Here is a 15,021-nt window from a genome sequence, read left to right as displayed (position 1 = left end):
TTATTTCTTTCTAAGGTGACTCTGTATATATTCAGAAAAACCTCAAACTGCAATCTCTTTTTTGTCACTCTCAGTAACTGTCCAAGTTGTGGCCTAAGCCTTTACTGGCCCAAGGTCATGGTTAGTCCTAAACATTTGCTAACTTTGCTTGTTGCACATCCACAGGAGCAAGCCAGCGGGTGGCCCCAGATTTGCTGAATGGATCTTTCATCTTGTAGGAGAGACTTGGGAATAATACCCCAGAATGGGCGGAATGAAATGGGTGATGCGGAGTTTTGCTGCACTTTCCTAAAAAAGAAGGGGGGATCAAGTCCCTTGGCCAGTGTAAGCTGGTTTGCCACAAAGAAAACAATGGGGCACAGAGGCTGACCAGTAGCCTTTCTCCTGCATGAGGTCCATTCGAGCCCACGCACACTCCGATCACGGTCACAAGTGGACACGGGCTTCTGGGCTTACACACGGATTAGAGCCCCAGTCCTGGCTGCGTTCTCTGACCACGTGTGCTGCCCACAGCTGTCGAGTCCATCCGTGTGACTATGGTGTGTCCACCTGTGTAGGCAACACTGTGACAAACACATTCTCTCCCACACAGTCATGTTATTAGAATATTTTTGTCGTTGTCGTTTTATCTGTTTAAAGTCAAACACTTACTCGTCCAGATCCCCACTATCTTACAAGCCCGGCGCTGGCCCACACTGCTGTAGGACTGGGACAAAGAGATGATGTTGCAGTCTGGTTTCTATGGCAACAGAGGAGGGGCAATGAAAACCGAAATGTTGGAAACACCCATTCTGACAATTGTGACATAATTCAGGTTATTACAAGGATGTAACTACCAAAGAAGCAGAAGTGTCATTACCCTGCAGCTCATGTCGGCAAAAAGCTATACCACACGTTTCTCTGAGTTGGGCTGCTAAGAGGAAGGAAACACGAAACACACACACACACACACACACACACACACACACACACGCCTCGTTTTCTGCATGTAAAATGTGTGTGTTCTTTAAAAGCCAGTGGTTGGCTGGTTTTCCGGACATGATGTGGTTGAAGCTGTCATCGTAATGGAAATTCATTGCTGTAGCTATGGTAAATCGAGTTTTCTGCCTGTGCTGAATGCATTAGTCTAATGAGATGTTTGCAGCCGGAGAGCGGGGCTGCTGGAGACTCACTGTGAGCTACTAACACACGGGTGGAAGATTAGCTTTTGTAATACTCGGTTTGCATGTTCTGAAAGTCATCTGTCTTCTGAGTCAACATTCCCAGCCTGGTCAAGAATCTGATCAGGGCTCCGGTGCACCAGCCGTAGGTAAGGGAGATGCATAACTGGAGGGCGTGCCATTGACAAGGGATCTTTCTCTTTCTACTGTCAGCATGACAGGTGACCTGTTCCAGAGTATCTGGCTTGCATTCCTCCCTCCATGGCAGTGCCCGAGTGTCCTGCACTCAAACCACTAAGGCCAGCAGGTAACTTCAGTTCCTCCTACGCAGAACAAAAATGTTTGATTTCTTAACCAGATCGCAGAGAGGAAGAGGTCGTCTAGAATTATATAGTTTATAAATTTGGGGTACTTACACGTTCATTACTCTTTAACTCTGCATTGAAAGACATAGAAAGTTGTTTTTGTTTTCCCCAAATATTAACTCAAATAACTGTTCTACTTTTTTGCATGATGATTTTGCTTTGCTTTTGTTTGGTTTGGTTCTAATTCAAAAAGTGTTCTATGTCTTGGGATAAACATATTTATTTACTAAAATTTAATTAGTAAAATTAATGTGTTGTGACTCACAAGAGTACTTTTTAAAATTGAGTTTTATTATTTCTATCCCAGGTAGAATATTTTACAATGTCTTTGTAAATGTAATGTCTTTTTCTTAATTTATCAAGATAGATGAGAATACTATTTACTGCTAATAGCAGGTACTGGTTAGTTTTGGAGGAAAAAAAAAAACAGGTGTCTATGAAGCGTCAGGATCAGTTTTCCCAAGTTCAAATATAGAGTCACCTTCTTCCCAGGTGGGGTGTTGCGTGACTACGACCCAGTGCACAAAGCTTCCTCTCCAGGTTGCTTGCTGAGTAGGACAGGACAGTGGACGAGGGTGGTGTCAGCTGTGTGGAAATCATTTGACCCATAATTGAGGCACTAAGTCCAAGTTCTTTCCGCTACCCCTAATAGTAATGGAGAGGCGCCTCATGGTGTTGTCTTGGGATCCTCTGACCATCTCAAGAGGGTCAGACAATCAGTAGCTTTCTGGAAAGTGGCTTTTGGTTGGTCTCAGACACTGTGGTACTTGAAAAAGTGATCCCGGCGACACGTCAGAATAGAGACGTTGTATATTCTCGTGTTTTTCTTTCTTTTCAACCAGAGGAACCATTTTTGAAGAGTGGGAGACATAGTTTTTGTTTTGTTTTGTTTTTCTCAAGACTTAAAAAGAAAAAAGAATATTTGGAGTGAAAGCACAAAAATAACTTTGAAGGAATTTACAGTGTGGTAAAGTAAACTACCTAGAGGCACAATATTTGTGTGGAGCATTTGTGTGTGTGTGTGTGTGTGTTGCTTGGTAGAACCAGACTGAGAAAATAAGGGGGAGCAGTTACCGAGGAGTCGCAGTTGGGTGAAGATTACCTAGAAAGTCAGTAGTGATCAACTCAAACAAAACCTTAACATGGAAACTTTGGTTTTAGGGAAGTTGTTTGATGGCTTCAGATCTTTACCTTCTAAATCTATGCGTTTACGCAACTGTTTTTTTAAAAATGTGAATATGTTTTCTTCAGCTCTTTAAATTGTGTATGTAGACAGTCTCTGTGATATTTCGGCAAATCTCTCAGTCGGTGCACTTTGTCGAATCACAAGAGCAAATCCCACCCAAAACCCCAATTCTTCCGTGCTTAACACGTTTACATTTCTTTGTGGCACCAAAATGACTTTTATTTTACCGCAAAGGAAAAAAAAAAAGTAAATGAATGGTAATAGAAAGAAAACAATAAGAGAAACAGGAGTAAATCGCTTTCGGTCACTTATTTGCTTTTGGTGGTGTGTTTTCAAGGCAAGTGAAACCAGCAGAAGCAGTTTCGCTTTCTGGTTCTCGGCTGCGGGGGGCTGGGGTCGCGCGAGCAGCAGGTAGGACCCGCGGACCAGCTGCTGGGGAGCCAGCCAGCCCCACGTGCTGTCGTCCCGCCGCGGGAACTTTTCTATTGAAAATTCAAGAAAGTCATGACTTTTTCAACGTGGAGTCGTTCGTATTGGCTTATTCTAAAGATCCGAGCGATGCCCCAATGCACAAAGATAGAATTTAAACTTTTTTTTTTTTTTAATTTTTTAACTTGCAATGATGTGAAAATCACAAGCAGATGGCATCCAGCCTCTCTTAACTTGGTGGATGTATTGATGCCTCCATCTCAGTCGTGGAGCTCACACACTTCCAACCCACTGAAGGCAGCATCCCAGCCCTGAAGTTCCCCGAAATCCGAAGGAGGCACGCTCGGAGAGGAATACCCGTTCGTAGGGTTGGGGGAGTTCCCTTTCAGGCTGTTTTGCAGATCGGAGACGCATCACACACACACAGACCCCGACACGCTTGGGTCCAGGCAGGGGTGGGGCGGGCGGAAGCCGGGAGCGGGCTCCCGGGGGCTCCCAGGCGGGGCTCGGCGGGGCGTCGTCCCTCCCCGGCTCGGTGCCCCCCGGCAGCCTCGGCCGCGCGCGGACGCCCGGGAGCCCCGGGGCGCGCCCGCCGCAGCCCGTGCATCCCCAGCCGAGCGGGCGGCGACGCCGGCCGGCGCCGGCCTGGGGCTTCCCCTGCCGAGTCCCCTCCAGGTTCAGCCCGCGCCGCTCCTCTCCTACCCAGCCACCTGCTTTGACTCGGGGACGGCGAGGGAGAGAAGAGAAACGAGGGGGCATCTCACTGCGTCTCGCCACCCCAGGGTGTAAAATTCGGTCTCACATTTTGGAGCCGAAGTTTGCGAAGGGACAAGCAGTCCCTTTGGGTGTGAGCGTCCGTGGTTCGTCGTGGGGGTGGGCGCCCTGGACCTATCTAGGAGGGAGCTTTGTTTAAGCGCCTCCTTGGACATCTGAATTCAGCCAGCTCCCCAAAGGCTGGTTTGAGATTTACGCGTTTTTAATGTTTTTTGTTGCCTCCGAAGGCAGACAGGTGAGGAGAGATGAGGGGGATTAATAACAGCCCCTGGGAGAACAATCAAATTGTTTGGGATATATATATATATATATATATATATATATATATATATATATATACACACACACACAGAGAGAGAGAGAGAGAGAGAGAGAGAAGCCACCACTGTGTCTGGTAAATGACTCTAAATTTTAATTAATGAGTCACAAAAGCCACACCATAAGCTTTAAAAATTACCCCTTTATCAATAAAGTGATAATTAACTTTCTCTGGAATTAGCAATTCTCTCAGCCCCGGGCAGTATGCAGCCTAGGAAGTTCTCTGGAATGCTGCCAATTTTAAACAATCGGTCTTTTGGCAAATCTACTGGATTTTAATTCAAACATCTATTGTGACATTTTCCAGTGAGGTTCCAAGACCATTCGGATCGCCCCAACCACAGTTACATTTCCGAGATTGAAAGGAGTGTCTCAGACTGTTGAGATTGCCTGTGAATTTGTCCCTTTCTCTTTCTTCATTGTCCTTTTCTACCTCCGCTTTCTCCTTTTTCTCTCCCCTTCCCCCCCCCCCCCCCCCCCCCCCCCCCCGCAACCCTCTGCATTTCCAGGAGCGCCACACTCTAGTCTCTGCTATAAATCTCTGTGAGCCATCTCTGCTATGAATCGTGGTGGCAAAGCCCGCAGTTGTTGGTAGTCGCATGCGAGGTTCCAGGGCTCTGGCTGCAAGCCCAGGAGGTTCCGAGTGCTTTTCTATTGTTGATTTCATCTCGGTTTCAGTTCTGGCAAGGGTTCTTCCCTAATATTTCTGCAAACTCTCACCCACGGCTTGTCAGATGTTGAGATTTAGGTTGAGATTCAGAGAAGAGGAGCTGCGGGCAGAAGGGCCATTTTGGCTATGCTCGTGGCCGATTGAAATTTGGCTTCTTCTGACCTACACATGTTAGTGTCTGAAGAGGTACAGGAGCATTGGGCAGACAGAGCAGCTGGCTCCACAGGGAGCCCTTCCCCACAACGCACACAAATACTCCTCAGCGCTGCTAGTCACTGTTGGGTGACGTTCAGGGGAAGCCGGATGAGGGACGCTGCTATGTGGCCACAGTGGCCAGAAGGCAAGCAGCGATGAGTGCAAATCACTCCTCCAGAAGCCAGACCTCCCTCTCCTCCTCTGGGTCCTTCAAATGTTAGCACAGGTGGGCTTCTGCTTCTCTCAGCCAAGAGTCTGGCGAGGATGGCATGCTGGTGATAAAGTTTGCTGCTGGGTTCAGCTAGCAGCGTCGACACGGTCAAGAACATCCTTCAGGAGGGTGGGATGGAGATGAGCAGCGGGCAGGAGTAGTGCCTTTTGGGATAAATCAGCATTTTTCAATCAAAAGAGGCACTTTGCCACCACGAGGAGATAAAACACCTCTCGCTTCTTGCAATGATGACGTCGTGGACTACTATTTTAGGACAGAAAGGAATTTATTACCCGGTGACAGGTCTTACTCTGTATTAAGCTGAAAAGCATTCCACTGGGTCTCTGGGATGCCCTGGACCAAGGGGGATATATTTGGAAGCCACACTGTAGGCTTCCCTGCGATGGCTGTTGTTATCCTCAGACCAGGTATGTTTTAGAGAGAATCCAATGGCATAGAACCATGGGAAACCCTCTTGACTCTCCCACAGATGCAGGCATGTTCCACCTAAATTTTCATTTGTGGGGAAGCACGTGTGCATTTCTTTTTCAGCAGCTGCCTTGATTGATGGGATGAACGGAACCTGGTCCTGGTGTTGCTGATTTTCAAGAATGATTGCGTACTCCTGCCGGCTAGCTGTGCCAACCCTTTGAGGGAGGGGCTTGGCTGAGGAATGGTGTCTTTACTTTCTCCAGAAGGCATCCAATACAGAAAGAGTGGAGTTGGCTGTTAGGAGAAAATTGACGTGCCAGGGAAAGAGTGTCAATGCTGTGTTTTGCAAGGTGGTGACGTTGTCTAGTTAGCCCCATGATAGTGACTCAACTTTTGGGAGCTCAGTATTTGGTAACAAAAGCCTTTGCCCTTTTTCTCTCTCTGTGCTGATCGTTACAGAGCAAAAGCCATCGTAGTTTCAAAACAGAAACATATGGCTTGAAATTAATCCTAAAGAAACAGGGAAACTTTCATGAGGATGTACTAAACTTGGGAACAAACACTGGGCTGGCAGAGCAAAGAATTACCCTCACTGGGTCCTAGTCCAGCCATTGGAAAATGACCCTTAACAAAGAAGTAGTGAGATAAAACCCAAAGGAGAGAGCCTGTTCCGTGGCCCTTCCAACGAGTGCTTGACCACCCCTGCCCACCGACCCTCCCACCTCCAGTACCCGCTGGTGCAGTTCAGATCAGGCTCAGTAATGGCCAACAGGTAGCACAGGGCTGTCAGCTTATAGGGTTTTAGATGGAGGGAAAGGTTTTTTTCTTTTTCCTTTCACATTTGTCCACAAGTCATCCTGGGACATCATTGTTCTGATGAGAAAACCAGGGTCAAACACCAAGGCGTCTGCTTTTCCCAGGTGTGCGGAGCTGGGCCCGAGCCCCGCCTCCAGACCAAGGTTAAGATCACAGACGCCATATCTGAGGGTCTGCCCTGGATGCAGCCTTTGAGCTGGCTGGGGGGGGGGGGGGGCTCGTGGCAGGATTTTATCCTGTCTGATAGGCAACTTTGAACAAGGAAAGGAAGAACTGGAGAGAAAACCACAGGTGAAAGATAGCTTTGGCTCATTTGTGCTTTTTGCTTTGGAGACAGGTTTTAGAGGTCCCGTAAGGAACAATTTCTTTGGGCCTCGCCATTTCTACACTATCACAAGCCAACAGGAATTATTCTCTTTCTTTGCAGCCTTTTGAGAAAGAGCCTGGCTGCTTTTCTTCACAGCCCTTTGGGATTTGGTATCCTCACTTTTGGGAAGTTATGGTGATATCAATACTTCATCTAACAATTAGCTATTAAGCTATGCTATTCATCCCAAAGGGAATAACTCAAAAATGTTGTGGGAGGCACTGGGCTTATTGATCAGTAAAGAACGCCACTCCAGGAATAGATTTCGGTCATTTTTCAGTCTTGAGAAATGTGTGTCATTGGTTCATGTTGTTGCCATTGTTGCCTATGCTAGGGTGTTTGCCATGAGATCTGGGGGTCAGTACAGCACGTGCCCATCTGTGCATTTCCCCTTATGTTGGGAATATAATATAATATAATAATATAATATAATCCCATTCAGATGTCGTGAGATGCTCCAGCATATTTGATTGTATCCCTCTTAAGAACTCATTTGTAAAAATGCTTCAAGAGAATAGCTGTAGATAATCGACATTTGGGTGCACAAATTACAAAGCACACAAAGAGTGGGAGAAAAAACCCCAACTAGTTCTAGTGTCTGAAATCACTACCCACAGTATGAAAATACAGCGTTTGTTTTGAGTGTTTGTAACATAATTAACATTAAGTACTTGACATAAAGAAGGAGAGCAAATTGCACGGTGTGGTTATGTTGGTGCCTGATAGGGAAACAGTTAATTGGTCCCAGAGTGGGACCTTTACAGTTGTGTGTTGCCTTAATGAGACCAGGTGAATATAAACTCTCTCCAGGGAACTGAAGTTATAAAGTCAAGTTGGGTGTGATGTATGTGCCAATGTATGGGGCCAGTGATCTGAAATAGTATGGAGGACTGATCCTTTCTTTCTCTCGCCCTCCCTTTCAGTTAGAAGTCATTTGTCACAAACCTGGTAACAAATAAAGGGACTGAAAGCAGTCTGTTAGCAGAGTAAGGGAAAAGAACGTTTAGAAAAGTTTGTCTCACAGATGTTTCCAAATCAGCCCCAGCCTCTGCTAAGGTCAAGTGCTGAGTTTCTACTAATTGGATGGAGACCAGAGTGATGTAGAATAAACTGGAAATATAATCATTTAAAGATATATTTCTGGGCACAGGTTAGGTCACTGTTTTTAGGGACTATATTTCATGTTTTCATGCCCGAAGGAAAAAAAAATCCCATGGGACCAAAGACATGACTGGTCCTTATAGATTTCTAATAGTGGATAGTGTAGGTTACACAGCTTCCTGGACAAAGTCAAGCAAACCCAAGGCCTCCTTCGGCCAAGGTTTCCTGTATTCTGCTTGTGTACTTGGTAGATCATCAGTTTCCAGGGGGCTTTCTTTCTCTTCCATGAGAATACAGATTCAGGGCAGGTTAAGAAGAATTTGCATTGGGACCATGCAATTACTTAAGTTCCAGACCATGTTCAAGTCCATTCACCCTTCTTTGGAAGCTGGAAGGTTAAAATGTAACCAAACTAATGAACTTGAGGGAAAAAAACGTTTATCTGACATTTGGAGGGATAAATTGAAAGCAAAACCCTATACTCTGAGAAGTGGTCTCACAGTGATTCCTCGATTCTTAGATTGAATGGATTATAGAGGCCTTCCTCCCTCCCAGGGCAAGCCTCAGACTCTTCCCGAGGGTCTGCAAAGGATGCAGCCGACACAGACTCCATTCTTAAGAGGCCGCCCCCTCTGCCATTGTAGGAAACTTCCGATTTTTTAGCATGGACATTTTCCCCTCCAGAACTTCCCCTAGTTTTCCCATTCAGGAACTTCCTCCTGGGGTACTTTTGTCCTCAGAAAGGTAGAGAATAAATATCCATGGAGCAGCATGGATTCTGAGTGGGAAAAGTCAGGTGAACGGTCACCAGTGTGACCTGGGGCCAATAGGGTGGCTACCCTGGGCCTCCCTTCCTGCCTGGGGATGGTATTCCTGTCCGTCTCCACTGCTGAGCCCCAGTGGTTTGAATGTGGCAAGTCCTCAGTAAACATTTGTTGTGTGAGCGATGGCGTGATGGATAACACCAGCGTGGGTGAAGACAGCAAGGTGTTGTGGCAAGAACATGTGCCATTTTGGGTGTCACCCCGAGTTGATCAGATCATGGGATACAGTGCTCCGGAAGTTGTTGGGAAGGTGCTTTGGTGAATGCAAATAAAGTTCAAAGGAAATAGTATATGGGGTATTTGTAAACTGTACAGTGCTGGAGAAATGGGAATAAATACATGTTCCGTTTATTGAGCCGCGTATGCTCGGGGATGCCGAGAGAAGCGCTTGCCATGCTTTATCTCATTTGTCTGACTTGAACCACACAAGAAGTCACTATAAGGCTATTTTTTAAAAATCTCCATTACACAGGTAGGCAAATTGAGGCTCACATTAAATAATTTGTGGAGGGTCACATTGCCACATGAGGCCTGCTGAGTCTTTCCTTCAGGGTTGAAAAGCCAGTGGGGCGTCCATGTCTTTTCACCTGTGAGGGCTGAGGAGAAAGAGCTCTTTCATGCCCCAGAGCCAGCTGCTGCTGCTCAGCCTGGCTGGGCTGCTCCCAGGTCCAGCAGGTTCCAGAAAGGAAATGATTCCCTGGTGTTTCCACTTGGAAAAGCATTTTGGATCCACAGCAAACTTCCTTTAAAGCAGTAGGCTCTCAGTCCTGTCCGACTCAACCCTCACTTTCATTGCAAATGTTTTTAATGCCCTGTTTACAATCCCAGAGTGAAGTTCCCAGATAACACAGCCCTCCTGCATCCCTTATCAGAGAAAACCTGGTGTAATGTCATACCTGAACTATAAAGAGGAGTCAAAGCAAAGTAATTTATAATTACTTCCGGTGCAGGCGCCCTTTTCTGGGCGCCATAATGAAGCGGTTCGGTGCTTGACACCCGCTATCTCCACTGAGGCCTCAAACAGGGCTGTCGGCGACTCGGTTAACACAAGCTGGTCCTCCTGCCAGTGACGTGGTTTTCCCAAATTGTAAACAACCCTTGAAATCCTAAACAAAATAGAGAACAGGCTTCCCGTGATCTATGTATTATTTGCATTCCTGGAAAATACAGTATATATTACAGCTAAGTAAAAATATATTTGTATGTAGAATGAGGTGAACTCTAGGCTCACCAAAATGAGGTTTTCACTCGTGTGACCATATGGGGAGACAGTGCTCCATTGTGTGGACGGCTCCATCTGTCTGGCATCCTTGGTTTCTGCCCTTAAAGGTCAGGAGTGCTCACAGCACCCCCCATGGTACCAGGTAAAACCATCTCCAGCACATTTCCAAAATGCCCCTCTGTGGGGAGTGTTCCCACCACCGCTGAGCACCTGTAGGTCAGAGCATGCCAACCTGTCATGAATTTCGCTTTTTCCTACCTCCCCAAATGCCTGAATAATGGTAGTTTCAGAAAGATGGTGCTGTTCTGCCAGTTCTGTAGGTGATTGTTAAGTAAAGGCGTTTCGAATACCATGGCAGAAATTCGGGGGTAACTTGCACATTCCATGAAGCTGCTTGTAGTGGATTTCCTCTAAAAACTGGAGCTTTGAGGGGCACCTTGGTGGCTTAGTGGGTTGAAGCCTCTGCCTTAGGCTCAGGTCCTGATCCCAGGGTTTTGGGATCAAGCCCTGCATCGGGCTCTCTGCTCAGCAGGGAGTCTGCTTTCCTTCCCCTCTCTCTGCCTGCCTCTTGTGATATTCTCTGTCAAATAAAAAAATAAAATCTTAAAAAAAATAAAATAAAAACTGTAGCTTTGAGCCTGAGAAGATCCTTTCTGCCACATTTCATTCTCTTTCAGATTATGCACAGGTTTTATCATAAATACAGTATTTTAAAAGCAGGTTGGTGAAATCCTCACTATTCTCTGGGCCTGCTTAAAAGCATTAAAAGCCACTGAGGGACCTGGATGATGTAGGCTTTGTGCGAGTTATCCACACAATAGTCCTGGAATGTAGGGTTATTCTGCTTCACAGACAAAACTTCAGTCTTCAGTGAATTTAAGCAATGAGTCTCAGTGCTTCAGGGTCATCCATTAAAGTCCTATAACTGATTTCAAAGCCAAAGCCATGCTTTTGCTTCTGTATCAGTTTGGGTATATGGTATACACGTTTATCTGTGATGTGGAAATCCCATGTGTGAGAACTTTCTCCTTGTTGAGTACATAAAAATGCGGTAGAGGAATAAACATGACCACAGATTCTTTGACATTCCTGCCATGAGGCTGTGGGGTCTCATTCCCCTCTCCTTGTCTCTGGGCTAAGTGACTTGCTTGGTTCACAGAATGGCCAAAGTAATGTTCCAGGACTGATGTCAGGAGTCTTGCCATTCCCCTTGGGGCTCGGAATGCTCACCCTTGGAGCCCTGAGCTGCCACAGAAGAGGTTGATGGCTTCAAGGCTGCCAAGCTGCCAGGAGCCAAAGCTCTGTAGAAAACCCTGAACAAAAAGACATCAAGGTGGGGGTGAGGCGGGTAGAGAAAGAGGCAAGAAACATAGAGCTACTCGGTGTGTGGATGAAGAAACCACCTTGGAAAGCAGATCCTTCCACCCCAGCCTCCCTAGCTGATGCTCCACAGCTCAGAGACATACTGTCCAGTCCAGCCTTTCCTGAATTTCTGACTCACAAAATGGTGAGCCAAAATAAGCCACACACTTTGGAATAGTTTTACATGCGCTGATAACCCAAACACGTGTGAATGGTATTCTTTCTTTTGTAGTGTGCATTGTGGATTATTTTTGATGCCTAAGAGAGAAAGATTTCCCATTTCATTTCTTTAAAGATATTTATTTATTTATTTATTTAAGAGAGAGAGCATGGATGGGGGCGGGGAGGGCAGAGGAAGAGAGACAAGCAGACTCCCTGTTGAGTAGGGAGCCTGGTACAGGGCTTGATCCCAGGACCCTGGGGTCACGGACATGAGCTGAAGGCAGACACTTAACTAACTGAGCCACCCAGGCACCCAAGATTTTCCACTTTAAAAAAGAGGGTAAAATATAACTGATTATATAAAATATAAAATATATTATATAAAATATAAAATATATTTATATATTTATATAATTAATAATATAATAATAAATAATAATTATATATCACATATAATTTATATAATATATAATATAAATAATAATTACATATTTATACATATTTATATAAAATATAAAATATTATAAAATATAACTGATGTTGGGGTGCCTGGTTGGGTCAGTTGGTTAAGCATCCAACACTTGATGGTTTGGCTCATAACATAAGTCTTAAAACAATAAGTCTTAAAATCTATATAGTTGATCTCCATTTGCTAAGAATCAAAATAAGAGAAGTTTTATTCCATATAGAGTTACCATCAAAAGCATGTATTTTCAGAGGGACAAAGGCTGTACCTAAGGGATCTGAAGTTTGATTAAGCACTGCTTTGAGCCCTAGGCTGTCTGTGTCTCCAGTCCAGGGGTTTAGAACTAAAATCCAGGTGGTATATCTCCTTTACCCATAGGGACATGGTCCTCTGGGTCCTTCCCATAAAGTCTCTTGAAGTTATCCTTTGGTTTGCAGAGCAGCTTTTAGAGAATGTCCCTGGAGGTGACTCTAATTCTGAGGAAGTTTGAGCTATCCTTTAGATTTCTGGCCACCCTCTCAAGAGTGGCGGTTTCCCAGCATCCCACAGCTGGCCGCCATGTTTACTGTCAGTGCCTTGGGCGGCCCACCGTTCTACAGCTGCAGCTCAGGCTCCCTGCAGGCTCCCACGCAGGATTGCATGTCACAGCAGACTCAGTCCTCTAGTGAGAGAATGTCTGCCCTGAAAGTCCAGGTCACTGATACCCTGTCTCACTACTTAGTGTTAAGTCCGGCTCAGTGGTGACAAGGAGCTCAGATGTGATGTATATAATATGACATCATAGGAGCTGTGATCGGTCTATGTCTCATGGCCATGAAGGCAGCTAGACATTTTCATGTCCCCCTCTGGCCCATGCTTGTTTAGATGATGTTATGTAGCACCATCAATTTCACTTACCTTCTGTCCTATCTCTGTGGATTTGTGTCCAAACTGCCCCCAGAAACAGGAAAAATCTTAAGGTCAACAATTTCATCTCTGGCTTCTTTGGCTTAAAGTGTCATTGCAGAACAGAAAATCAATGAGTCCTGCATCTGCATGAGGTAGTCAAGCTTCATGGCGAGGAGACTGAGGGGCTCTAGTTCAATGTCTTGCTCCAGGATCAAGGACAGTCACTGGATTGGTACAAAAATCTTGCATTCTTGAATCGTCAGCCACAGTCATCGTCAACTGGCTCTGGCTGTTTTCCTAAAACAGTTATTAGCAATGCATGGTGTCTGAGCATGAGGAAGCTTGAAAATATTTGCTTTTAAAATTTCAACACTTGGGGTGCCTGGGTGGCTCAGTGGGTTAAAGCTTCTGCCTTCAGCTCAGGTCATGATCCCAGGGTCTCAGGATGGAGCCCCATATCCGGCTCTTTGCTTGGCGGGGAGCCTGCTTCCCCTTCTCTTTCTGCCTGCCTCTCTGCCTACTTGTGATCTCTGTCTGTCAAATAAACAAGTAAAATCTTAAAAAAAAAAAGAAAACAAAACTTAAAAAAAAAAAATTCAAACACTCTCCTCACTCACATTAGGTGATGTCCCAAATGTCAAGAGAAAGCACAAATGAGAACTGCCTTGCCTAAGGGTCAATGGATTTCCTGGGGGCTTGGTTGACAACTTTCTTTATCCATATGCCAGTGCCTCCTCCTGAAGGTTTCCAGTGGATTCTGGGTCCCGATGTGGCAGACAGTGTGGGGAGGGCTGTAGTGAGAGGAGAGAGAATGAGTGCCCTTGCCTTTGGGCTCCTCACCTGATAGAAGTGTGGCATCAAGACCGTTGTGTGAACCTCCAGGACAGAGGCCAATGGCCAAGTAGCTAGTGCCAGGGATCAGCTTTTTCAGCCCAGAAATGGCCTCTGCTTGTTAACAGCCCTTGCCTGCTGACACGTGAGAATGGGGCCTAGCGCAGAGAGGCGCTCCTTGCGTTTTTTAGATAGACTGAAGGACTCCGGGGCGGAAAAAGAGATGGGTCCCCACGTAAGGGGGTTATGTACTCAAAGTCTTACTTGGCTAGTTCCTTGGGTTCCAGGCTGGAATTCCAACTGTTTCAACAGCCACCTCCACCCGCATGTTCTATAGGCAACCTAAACTCAACGTTTCCAAAGCTGGACTTCTCATTTGCCCTCTTCCCCATAGTTTCTCCTTTATTCTGTCTTCACAAAAGCTATCACTGCTACTCCTCTGAAAGTAACAGTTTCAGAATCCCAAACTTTCCTTACCCCGTCCTGTGCCTTCCAAATGGAAGTCCTACCTGATGCTACTTTTCCAAAAGAATTTCCTGTTCTTGCTCCTTTTTCCGCCTCCACCCTCTCTGTTGGCCTTGTCCAGGTCCTCACCAGGCCATGGTCGTGGCCTCCAGCTCCACTTCTCTGCCTGCAGTCCTCCTCCCAACCCCACCTCATGCGTCACACAAGGTTACTTTTGTAAGACACCCACATGCTCTAGCCACTCAGTTGCTTAGAAATCTCAGATAGATTCCCTTATGTCAATGGTTGCCAAATATTTGGATCGTGTTCCCTATTATAAATAATTCCTCGAGTGGGCATCTCCAATGTATGTATCATAGATTATAAACATACTAATACCTTAATATGTTATACATAGTGTAAAACATGCAAAAATAGAAATGGAAAAGGCCATGTGAACCTTTTGATTCCCCATTGATTCTCGAAGCCTCTGTGTTTCTGCACTTTCTCTCCCCTCTTCCTTCACTTCTCCAGGTGATGAAATTCTTCCTGTCTTTCAAGTGATTGCTTACACATCACTCCCCTGCCCTTGATTCCTTACACAGACTGCCTCTATGCCCCCTTTTTATATAATACTTACATTCCGCCTCTTCTCCTGCGGCCTGACTTGAGAACATTTTTCTAGTAAGCAAGCGGAAAGGAGGAAGGTATCAGGATATATGTCCCTGTTGTTGCCAAGAACAAAATTGTAATGGTACATACCTTTCCTTCCTTGTCAGACATTCCAAAGAGGTGTTT

General features: G+C 45.7%; 1 protein-coding gene across 5 annotated transcripts in view; it reads left to right on the top strand.

Moving 5' to 3' along the window:
* The first annotated feature begins 1,024 nt into the window (after positions 1–1,024).
* Positions 1,025–15,021, top strand: part of SCML4 (Scm polycomb group protein like 4) — a 97,633-nt gene continuing 83,636 nt past the window's right edge. For 3 of the 5 annotated variants that reach the window (XM_059401148.1, XM_059401149.1, XM_059401145.1), the window contains exon 1: positions 1,106–1,309. The gene's annotated coding sequence lies outside the window, so the exon portion shown is untranslated. The other 2 variants (XM_059401147.1, XM_059401146.1) reach the window with 2 other exon arrangements.

Source organism: Mustela nigripes, chromosome 5, assembly GCF_022355385.1.
Source record: "Mustela nigripes isolate SB6536 chromosome 5, MUSNIG.SB6536, whole genome shotgun sequence".
NCBI classification, from domain to species: domain Eukaryota; kingdom Metazoa; phylum Chordata; class Mammalia; order Carnivora; family Mustelidae; genus Mustela; species Mustela nigripes.
Note: the sequence above shows the minus strand (reverse complement) of the source record. Positions and strands in the feature narration are given on the sequence as shown.